Raw genomic sequence first — 10,996 nt, forward strand, 5'->3', positions numbered from 1 at the left:
TAAAATATTTACCACGCTTGTCAACGAGGAAAGCATCGTCTTGCACCTTCCACGGTGCAATTTACACTCCCCATCCATGCTGATCGCATGTTTAATATCAGCGATGGGTGTTGGCAATCACACGAAGAATCCCCGCCACCTTGCAGGTTCCAGGCCTTTACAGTCAGCCATCAACCTCAATTAGACATCCCCCCGATACGGAGACGCACGCCCACATCAAAAGCAGAAGAGGCATTAAACCAGATTGTAAATAGCCAAGAACATAAAAAAAAAGATGCTTTTTAAAAAGTGTGATTATTTCGGAAAGATAATCACCTCGATATGAGTTTCTATAGAATTGACTGCACTTCTTTCACGAAATGGCTGCGTAAATCATAAACTTGCACGGAGCCTGGGGAGAGAGTGCCTGCCATAAATCATGATATTCTCATAAATTTTTGACGGAAAATATGACTTTCAATTTTAATGTGAAAATGATATGATGAATCATGCCTGTTGGGGACTTGCACACCTCTCAGCTCACTACTCCAAACCTTAAAATCAAACCATAAAAACCTGTGTGCTGTGTCTGGGCAATACACAGAGAAAAAATTACGAGAATCGCGGCAACTTTCATAAATTTTCATATATTCAAATAAAATTCTTTAATGATCAATAAATCACTTTGACATCATCATCGTCTGAAACATGTGACATGATCATTATGGGGAGACAAGGTGTTCTCTGGAGGGGAGACACTGGCTTCTCTGGAGGGGCTGGGTGTCTAAAGTATAGAAATAAAGTCAGGAATATGGCGCAGATCCAGTTTTATCAGGAATCTTGTAGGGTATCGCCGATTCAAGTCACATTATCAAATGCATACGATGTATTATTTAGCAAATCCAAGTCCTAGCACAAAGCAGTTGCCATCTTTGATGAGAAATTTATCACTCTGCACGCGGTGTTAACATGAAATATTTGCGTCGCTTGCAGACAAAAATATAAAATATGCCGTTTCACCAATGTTAATTTTTTATAACAAAAATAGGGCAGTAGAAGATACATGTTTCCAAAAGCACAGAGATGGAGAGGAAAAGGATTTCTTGAAATTCTGAGTTGCCAATTTTCGTATATTGTTGGAGACTCGCACTAGTCTTTGTCACATGAGAAAGTGCAGGAAAGACAAGGCAGGTCAAAGGTCAAGCAACTCTGATGCTGACTCTGAAAAAGGTCAAAGTCAAATTTAATGATGACCTTGGCAATTCAACCATGTTGTAGTGTTAGCCTTGATTTTCAATACCTGCTGTTTTACAATATATTGCCAAGAAGGCATTAAGGTGATGTCTGTTCTATAAAATTTGGATCATGATCTGTCAGCTATGGTGATATGCCACATCTGCAAAGTATATAAACAGCCAAGCAGGAAAAATGGCGTCAACGACACTGTCTTCCAGTTTGATCAGAATTGATACATAAAATGTCACCAGCAAATGTCACCTGTACTGGGATTAGACTATACACATGACAATCATTAAAACATTTTTATAGAAATGAACTTGATTGTTGGATAAGTAAATCTTCAACTTCATAGGTAACACAGAAATTTCATGTTGCCTTTATTTATAATTCATCAAAGCTGTCCTCACATTTTGAACAAATCTAAGTGAGAATACCACGTACAGCCTTCACACTGCATTTCAAAGCATTTGGGTGAGCAAGTTCCAAGACTGAAAAAAGTTGGGAAAATGAAGACAGATTCACTGTAAAATACACAAAACAGTAGATATAAATAAATCACGGAAGACGCTAAATGAACTCTTTAGATACTTACAAACCAAGTATCACAATGTTCTTTACGGTTCCTTAGATTGACGTCCATATCCCCCCTCCAGTACCCCATCAATGGTTCCACCCTGATATTGCCAACACCAAATGAACACATGAACACAAATCAAGAGAAATGGGAATATCTTGACAGGCCGCCTATTTTCCATTTACAGTTGCCTCTAATGCCCATTGTAAGCACATCAAGCACTGATTTGCCAAGGCAAACCATGTACTTTGTACAGGCCTAATTACAACTTTCTAGCTATTTATGTTACTGACTGACCCCATGTGACAGAGTTTAAAGCACTTACTATTAGCCCTGTTAATAACCAACTATAACATTCACGCTATTCACCAGGGACTGTCGGTTTCCAAGTTGTAGGGCTGTTTTAGAGTTAGCTTTTTACTGCGATTCTCAGTGGAATTCCCAGACATTTCAACATTTACTGAACCTTAAAATTTATCATTTTTATTTTTTTCATACGTTTCCCTCATGAAAGCAGGTGTTTAAAAGTTTATAGTGAATATTAAAATGCAGGATACTTCAGAATGACCATTAAACTGCAAGTTTTGCTTGATATTTAACAAAATCAAAAAATAATTTGTTTTCTATTTTGTCTAGCAATGTGATATTTAGTTTTAATTTATTTATTATGGAGTTCACATTTAACTGGAACATCTGTTTCAAGTTAATATGTAAATTTCCCTATCATGTGAATAATCAATGACTGGAAAGTTATAGCTCGATGCTCACATGCCGACAGATTCTACCTTGTATGAGTGTTGACACCAGTCATTGACTTGTAACAGACCAAGCGCTCGCTACATGACAAGCTTCTACCTCAATCAGCATTCAATAGTGGATGGCGGCAAAGGGATGTAAAAACCGACACTACATGCTTACAGCGTATTACCAAGGCCTTCGAAATGTGACGGGTTCAATTAGGATGACTTCACGGGAGCACAAAGAACAACACGCTGGAAATGAAACCTTGTAAATGTCGACTGCTATAGATGCTGATTATTACCATCGGGGGAAAAAAGAGAGGGAATGACGAAAGAAAAAAAAACATCCACGATTTCTGTGATTGCAAATATTGCCGGGCTAATTCACACTGACGACTGGACGAGTCGGAGTCAGCAAAAATTAGCTCGGTGCAAATGTTAAGATTCACGCAGTCACTACTAATTGGCTTGTAGGCCCGAAAAAATGTGTGAAGCCATTAGAGTGAGTTGTGAACAGTCTGCCGGTGTAATTGAGTCGGCTCATGTGGCACATCAATGGGGGAGCAAAAGAGAAGCAAAGAAAAACACCGCCCAATTGCCTCTCTCTTACAAACCTTATCCATTTCATTTTCTGAAATCTTACATATGACACTGGGTCTACGTGCACATTGATTACACAGACCACAGTTGGCTAAATGCAAGTCGCTGCCTAAAGGCATGCAACTTCCATCTCCAAAAAAAGAAAATCTCTCATCCGATCTCTGTCATTTTTCAAATTACTTGTTGTACTTCATCTGGCTGATTGATCACAGATTTAATCTGCCTGATCCCTTGCATTGCATTTATGGACACACAAAATGTAACCTCAAAATATGGAGAAAAAAAACGAAAATGAGATTGCTAGATGTTCAGATGTATCACAGGTGATTTGTACAACATGATACATCAATGGTAATGTATTGTATACTCAGTGTTTGAGAAGAAAGATGACCATTTTCCCCACACAGGGACTTTTCCTTCTGAACTTCAAACCTACATAAAGTGAAAAATTTTTTTCTTACTTTGGTCTCTTTGAAATTCATTGTTTTTTTGTATCATATGAAAATAAACTAACTAGCAGTCAATGATTGAAAAGAAAAGTAAATTTGAATGAAATGGCATTAGGTGTACATGGTCAGGTAGCAGAACTTATTTTTCTGAATATACAACATCAGTTCATTTGTGACTCCATGTCAGCTTCAAAATCTTCATTTAGTGGTTTCCGCTGTGCGGAATGATTATAGAACGTAGACATGTCCAAAGTATGAAAAAAATTCAACCTTCCTGCTTTTTTTCAGCCTTTTACAATATAGTTCATTTTATATATACTGCAGATTTATTTAATTTTTATTAAATATCAATAAGATTTGTGTGGTTGAATCTTCCAGACCAGGTTCCCAACCACAAAGGTTAAATACACTGAACTTTATAAATGATATTCCTCACTTCCAAACGAAGCAGATGATTTTTGAATATGTAATTAGATGTAAAATATAAAACAATTCACAAGATAAATTAAAGTATAGACTTACAATCCTCTAGTCCAGGGCAAGTAAATTGAATATTAGCCTTGACATTGAAATGGCTTTCTCACTACAGGAGGTATTAGGTCCTTGATAATCTCTTTGCTGAAACTTCAAATACTTCTGTGTTTGATTTGAATGAAACTTGACTGGAAATGTACAAGTCTATCATGTACTTGCAAATTGTGCAAGAAAACGTCTCTTGAATGAAAATGAAAACTACGAGAAAACGCAGGAAGAAATACTGCTTCACCTTTGACACATTCCGCAATCATTCATTCTTTTTTGTCAAACTTTGTGAAATGAGAATGATCTAACTGTGAGAAAATGGCATTTTGCTGAAGTGATAAACTTTGGGTATTAATGAAGGACACTTATAAATCATACAGACTGATATTACACTCCCTACCACTGATGCAAATGGTCAAGTTGGTTTTACAATGATGGTGTTGACAACCTCATTCTGAAATACTACGTGGTTTTTGTTCACTGAACATTAAACCGCTCAGTGCAGTGAATACATCCTCATGTTCAAATCAGAACCTGAATCCTGACCGTCAACCATTTGAAACTCTCCGTCAGGAAAGGCAAAATGATGACTAGCTCTCAGATGAAAATGTATTCCTGAAAAACAAAAAAAGCCTGACAGGCATTGATGATGATGGCGGCCCATTTCAATGGCTTCCAGGATATAACATATGCTACTTTGAATACTGTACAGCTTCAAATAACATTGAACAATGGTGTCACATGATCATCTCACAGAGGGCCAGTCAAAATCAAGACGAAGGTTTCTGAACTTTGTTTCTGAGTATCTCTGGTAAACTAAAAAATTGCTGAAAAACTCCCAGAATAGCTACAGATTCTAAACGGAGACGTTTCTGAAAAAGATTACAAAGAAACCAGTTTTTCGATGGCTTTAAAATTAACTAAAAATGCATTTGTAAATGTACTTTTAAAGAAGAGAAAACACCAGTAGCGTCAACAAGTGTGGCCCGTGACAAAAAATGTGCATCTTTAATCAACAAGGCTGATGTGAAACTCATCATTTTCCCTGGGAAACCAGTGTGTTGACTGAAGAGATTACAAAGTGTTCAATAGGGTCTGAAAAACAAACATAAGCTTGACTGTTTACTTGGGAAAATGATCACTCTATTGATTACTGCCTCATTACCATCAACAACAGATGGTTTCCTGACAGAGCAAATATTACCAATCACAGATAGGATGGTACAATGCAGCCAATTCTTTCACAGTAGCTTTTCATAACATTTGCTTAGCCAGCAGCACAGAGTAAATAAGTTTGTTTAATCAAGCGGCTATGTAATTATCACTGCAGGTACAGCGAAAAAAAGTTTTGGCTCAGGACTGTTTAGTTTGGTTGCGTTTTGCCGGAAACACTGTGTGTTGTCAAAACACTGTACTGAGAACTGAATCAAATAGCCCGTTTATGTGTGCTTGACTTACACAAGAAGCTGAAAACAGCTGTGGTATTTTTTGTTTCCAAGCCTCTCACATCGCAGGTCTCTCTGTCATGTCATTCTCAGATGTGGCCGTAAATCAAGTACTTCTCCCTTACATACATATACATGTGCCATTTAAATTCCACTTTGTTCTGTCGGGCTGTACACACAGTACTTCAGTCTGAGTTGATCTGTGATCTGATTTGTAAATGTTAGTGACACTGTCAGCATAGAAATACTGCTGTGGTTAGGGAATTACTACAGGCAACCAAAAAAAACTCACAAACGAAGAAGTAAATAATTCTCTAGATATGAAAACAAATATATACACAAAACTAAAAAAATAAACAATGCAAAAGATATAGCGAAATAAAATAAGACAAATAACATATTGATTAAATAGCCGGATAAAAATCAGATCACAAATATGATTCAAATGTAACAGAAAAATCAGAATTGTCGTAATTAATTCCCTGCATCACTCCCAGATCTGTGCCTCACATCTTGTTTGAATGAAATTCTAGCCATTGTCTTCCTCAAGAGAAAGGCACAACCTACATGACCTAAAAAACTGTATGATTCAATAGATATGAATAGATAATGAGCACAGATACAGTACCTTCCCTAAATAGTGCAAAAATGCTACAGAGGAAGACATAGTATTTCACAGTCAGTAGGTGATATTGCTGCAAGAGTGTAATACAACAGTAATTATGGGGAAAAGGAAAATCAAGATAGAACATAAATAGTAGTATCACAAAACTTTTGCCACATTTTCTAGGAAAAGACCCAAATCTACTTTTTTCTTGGCAATGCCTTTAAAAGCAAAGTGAATTATTTCACCATTGCTTTTCAGCTGAGTACAAGGATTGAAAAATTGAAGCTGACTTTTTTTCAATCCACACAGCCGATGTTTTGTTGTGTTTTCCATCTCCCGATTTTGAACTTCCACAACAACGGTACACCTTCATACAATACGTCTCTACAAATCAACTTTTCTTTTCTCGAAAGATCATGCATACTGCTAGCCTAGAATCCTATATCGTCCGCTTGCCTCTGTACCTCCGACCCACTACCCGTCTAGCCTCGTGAGCAGTTTTTCGAGCTGCATCGTAAAAACTGCCCATTTGAATGTCAATGGTTGCCAGCTGAGACCGTGACGTCACTAGCGTCCCTTGCCAAGTCAATCACTCAAAATGACCTTCTCATGATTGGCCTATGACTTGGCTGGGCAGAGCTCATTAATATTCATAATGCACAATTACGGCATAGTCTGTGGCTAGTTTTTCGTCGCGACAATTTCGCACATGTCAACAGAACCGCATGTCCACATCGACTGAACGATTTTCCTATCGCACTCAACATTAAGAATTACAGTGTTGCGTGTTGCAGACAAACTCACCTATATATGTTTTGAATGTTTCGAGATAGAAAGGCAAAACTACGATAGAATAACGAGCTGGCTAGGACAGAATTTGGAAGTGACGTCGTTTACTGCTGATGTTATCAGCGAGATTCGGCATTTGTCGACATCCGCGTCTGTACTTGTACTCCACGAGCATTCATAGCCACTAGCATCTTTGGTGCGAGTTGATAAATCAGGGACTTTCCAAATCCCGTCGGCAGTACACATAGTACGTCTCTATCTCTCAGAAATTGAATAATAGCATCTCTTTGCTGTTCCTTGAGAGACGATATGCCGGCACCGTCCGTATTACGTCATTTACGGTCTGATTTATCGCTTCTACGATGGTCGGAGCCTCCTTTGCAGCCATTTTCTTTCGCTGCGAAAATGACGTCAAAATGTTAATCATGTTGACAACTGTCGCTCTGCCCAGCCAAGTCATAGGCCAATCATGAGAAGGTCATTTTCAGTGATTGACTTGGCAAGGGATGCTAGTGACGTCACGATCTCAGCTGGCGACTATTGACATTCAAATGAGCAGTTTTTACGATGCAGCTCGAAAACTGCTCACGAGGCTAGACGGTAGTGGGTCGGAGGTACGGAGGCAAGCGGACGAAATAGGATTCTAGGCTATGCGTGCTGCTGCCTGATTGCAGTTTTTCATTTGCACAGCTGGGAACTTCCAAACCTGTCCTGTGATGTTGATGCCACGGTTACAGAAATGAATCGGTGGGACTTGTACAAACTTGTGAATCAAATGAAAGTTTGAAATGTGGACACGTTTCATGAGATTGGAATATGGCAACACTATTTCCATACAATTCGGTCACTAATAAAGATTACAACTGATCACCGTACACTTTAATTCAAAAATTTAAGTTTCTTTTCAACGGGGCAATGTTTTGAAGGAATCAATGTTCCCCTTCATCAACACTACTGTATGTTAGCCCATCGGGTCCCAGTAGACTAACACTGATTGGTCGAGACTTTATGAACTGTTGGTTCTTCTTTTTTCTTACATATAATCTTTGATTTCTTCAATGGTCTGAATCGACTTCGAATCTCACAAGTAGTCAAAATGACAGAATGAAAAAAATTTCTGACCAAACATCGTGCTGAAGGTGGGCAGGTTTGGAACGGTCAATGCAAAGTCTCTATCATCATACGTTCAGTCCTGGAGGCTTTGTACATGTAGCTGCAGTTCTCATTATCTTTTCAGATCCTGTAGTTGTCAAAGTGTAGCATTTTCAAAAGCAATGGGCTTTGTCATCATTCGCTCATTCATAGATACATTCAGAAAGGTAATTCTTGCTTGTTGCTGTCACTCTTCCACCAATTTTGACCGGCTAGTGCCCAGCTGAAGTGACCATAACAGTAGCCAACATCTTTGATGACAAATTTCTGAAAATTGGCTGCACACAGTGGCTTTCAACCCGGTACATAGATTAGCACTGCTGTGTAAGTATTCAGTACAGGTAGATATTTAAAAGTTTGCAAATGAATTGTGGGATTGATATCTCTGTTCATGACAAATGCTACATCAAAGCAATGAATAACAAGCTAGACAATAAGATTCAAAGAATACATTTGAAGCGGGGGAAGCCAAAGCAAAGGCTAAAAACGATGTTTTTCACAAAGGGTAATGGTACATTGGCATTGTTTGGAGTACGCAGAAACGTCCACTTGTCAGGTTTCATCTATTGAGACAAAACCATCACCAGTCGTCTCACTGACTCCATCTGCGGGGAACTCCCCGCCAAAAATGGCCTTGGAGAAGTTTCCATAGCAACTCGACTGTCGCACGAAACCAACAACTGCAAAAGTTTCACTTATGACTGCAACGGCATGAATCCTTTCACAGCCTATGTATGCAGAGTGGGTCATATACTTTCACTTTTTTGCAAGCACTCATAAAAATGCTGTATAATTACATAGCATTTTCATTCACAAAGTTTGATCTCAATTTCAGGAAATGGTGATAAACTGAGTGAGGGAAGTTGAGGGGGGGAAATACACACTACCCACTCACAGAAAATAATAAAAATACCATTTTGCAGCGTTGAGGTTTCATTTTCCGTTCAAATTGAAGCAATTTCTGCTTTATCGATAGAAGAGAGAAAAAAAAGAGTTGTTGGAAGTAATTAATGAATGAAGCCATGCAAAAAGCTGATTGCTTAAAAACTTGCAGATAAACAGCACAGTGTGGTGATTTTTTTTTTATTGACAGACATAAATACCAGTGTGAGAGAGAAAAACAGCCAGTCTGTCAAAGCCAATCAGTTCTGTAGAAGCAATTCAACATTTAATTGACTGGTCTAAGTTACTGCTTCCTGAAATCAAAACTCTGAGACCTAAATAACTACACATGTCACTGCTGCTGCCGACATATAAATTTGAAGCACTACACATGTATCTTGCTGAATCCGGCAGCGAAAGTCGTTTGATGTGAGTGAAATCACTAAACAGAGAGAGAGGGGCACAATCTTTACAGCACCAGCAGGGGAGAGTTTCACTATGAATTTCAAATCATGAAGTGCACCTTACAACAAAACCTAAAGCTTTGATAGTCACTGATTCTGAATGAAGTTAATAAATAAACTGTTTGTCTTAAATTTTTTACAAGACTTTACGGAAATTATGTCCACAAAAATGACAAGATGGTGCTATATCACAGTATGCGTCACTATGGAAACAATAAAACTAACATTTCAAAGTTCAAAGCTACCAGCTGCAGTCGCACTAACAGGTGCAAACACTTGAATTTATCCAAACTTTTGTCAGCAGAGGCCAAGGTGGTACATGATGAATATGATATGTCTACAAAAGCTACCAGTGCTGTTCCTTCAAAGTGTTCTACCTAAGAAGACAGATTTTGGAGAACTGCATGAACAAAAAATCTTGTTTCTCAAAATCAGTGAAAACTACTTTCCTGAAAAAAATGAATGGAGTTCTTTGTATTGAAATGCATTGTACTTCAAAATATATCTCAAACATTGCCCTTGTAAATTCATTAAAGCTTTAGTTATGGGAGAATATTTCTTGGGGGTGGGGGAAATGGGCATGGCAGAAAATTTCTTTCTCTTTTATCCCTGTGACAGCAAATTTTATTTCTTATTATAAGTCCTGCAGCAAATTATTGTTTCCGTAAGCAGAAGCTTTGTAAATCTGCCGGAAACAGTATTTTTGTTTTTCCATCTCATTACGGGTTCAAATTATTTCTTTCCCTCCTTCACTTTTCTACAAGGTTCTGCCCTTACATATATATCTTTGCATTCTTTAATGAACAGGTACTATAACTCCCTGAAATCTAATGCTGTTATTGTCCTGCTGGCGTCCACAAGTTGTTTAGAATTCTCAGATATAGTTGTTGCTCATTTACATGTGCTCTGTTTTATGACTTAAGTTTTATTATAAAGTTTCATCCAAGCAACATCTCCAAAAGACATCTAAACTCTAATTGTACAAGTTAGAATCTGAGTACAGTACCGTAGATATACTGCAACGAACCCTTCCACCAACATGGTTCAACCCAAAGTCTGTGATATCAATGGTGTGTGTGGACCAGTTCATTGAAAGTTCAGGTAAGATTAATCTGATGATGGTCAATAAATTACTGATAAAAATGTAGCCAGTGCAGTGTGACTCTGTTGAAATTTCTAGTTTCACAAGGAGAGCTGCACAATGCACACATTCCTTAAGATCATGTGATTTCCCTACCTGAACACTGATAGGACCACCGACAGTCATACGTGTAGTGAAAATTTCATGCTGGTTGACCCCCTGACAATGCATCTGCTGTACGGTCACGATAAAGATCAAACTATTGACATTGATGTGTGCCTACAGCATGAATTGTTGGTTATGTGTTATTTATAGCGAATCTCTAAAAGTTGCGTCTTATCTTGACAAGCCGTCAGCACAAATCTAACAAGCAACCACCATTAAGTATAAGTTACCCTTGCTTGTGAAATGGAAGATGATAACACCTTTGGAAGAATCATGTAATAGTATGGGTGAGCACCTAGCTGCTCAGA

This window comes from Ptychodera flava, chromosome 21 (assembly GCF_041260155.1).
Source record: "Ptychodera flava strain L36383 chromosome 21, AS_Pfla_20210202, whole genome shotgun sequence".
Classification (NCBI taxonomy): Eukaryota; Metazoa; Hemichordata; class Enteropneusta; family Ptychoderidae; genus Ptychodera; species Ptychodera flava.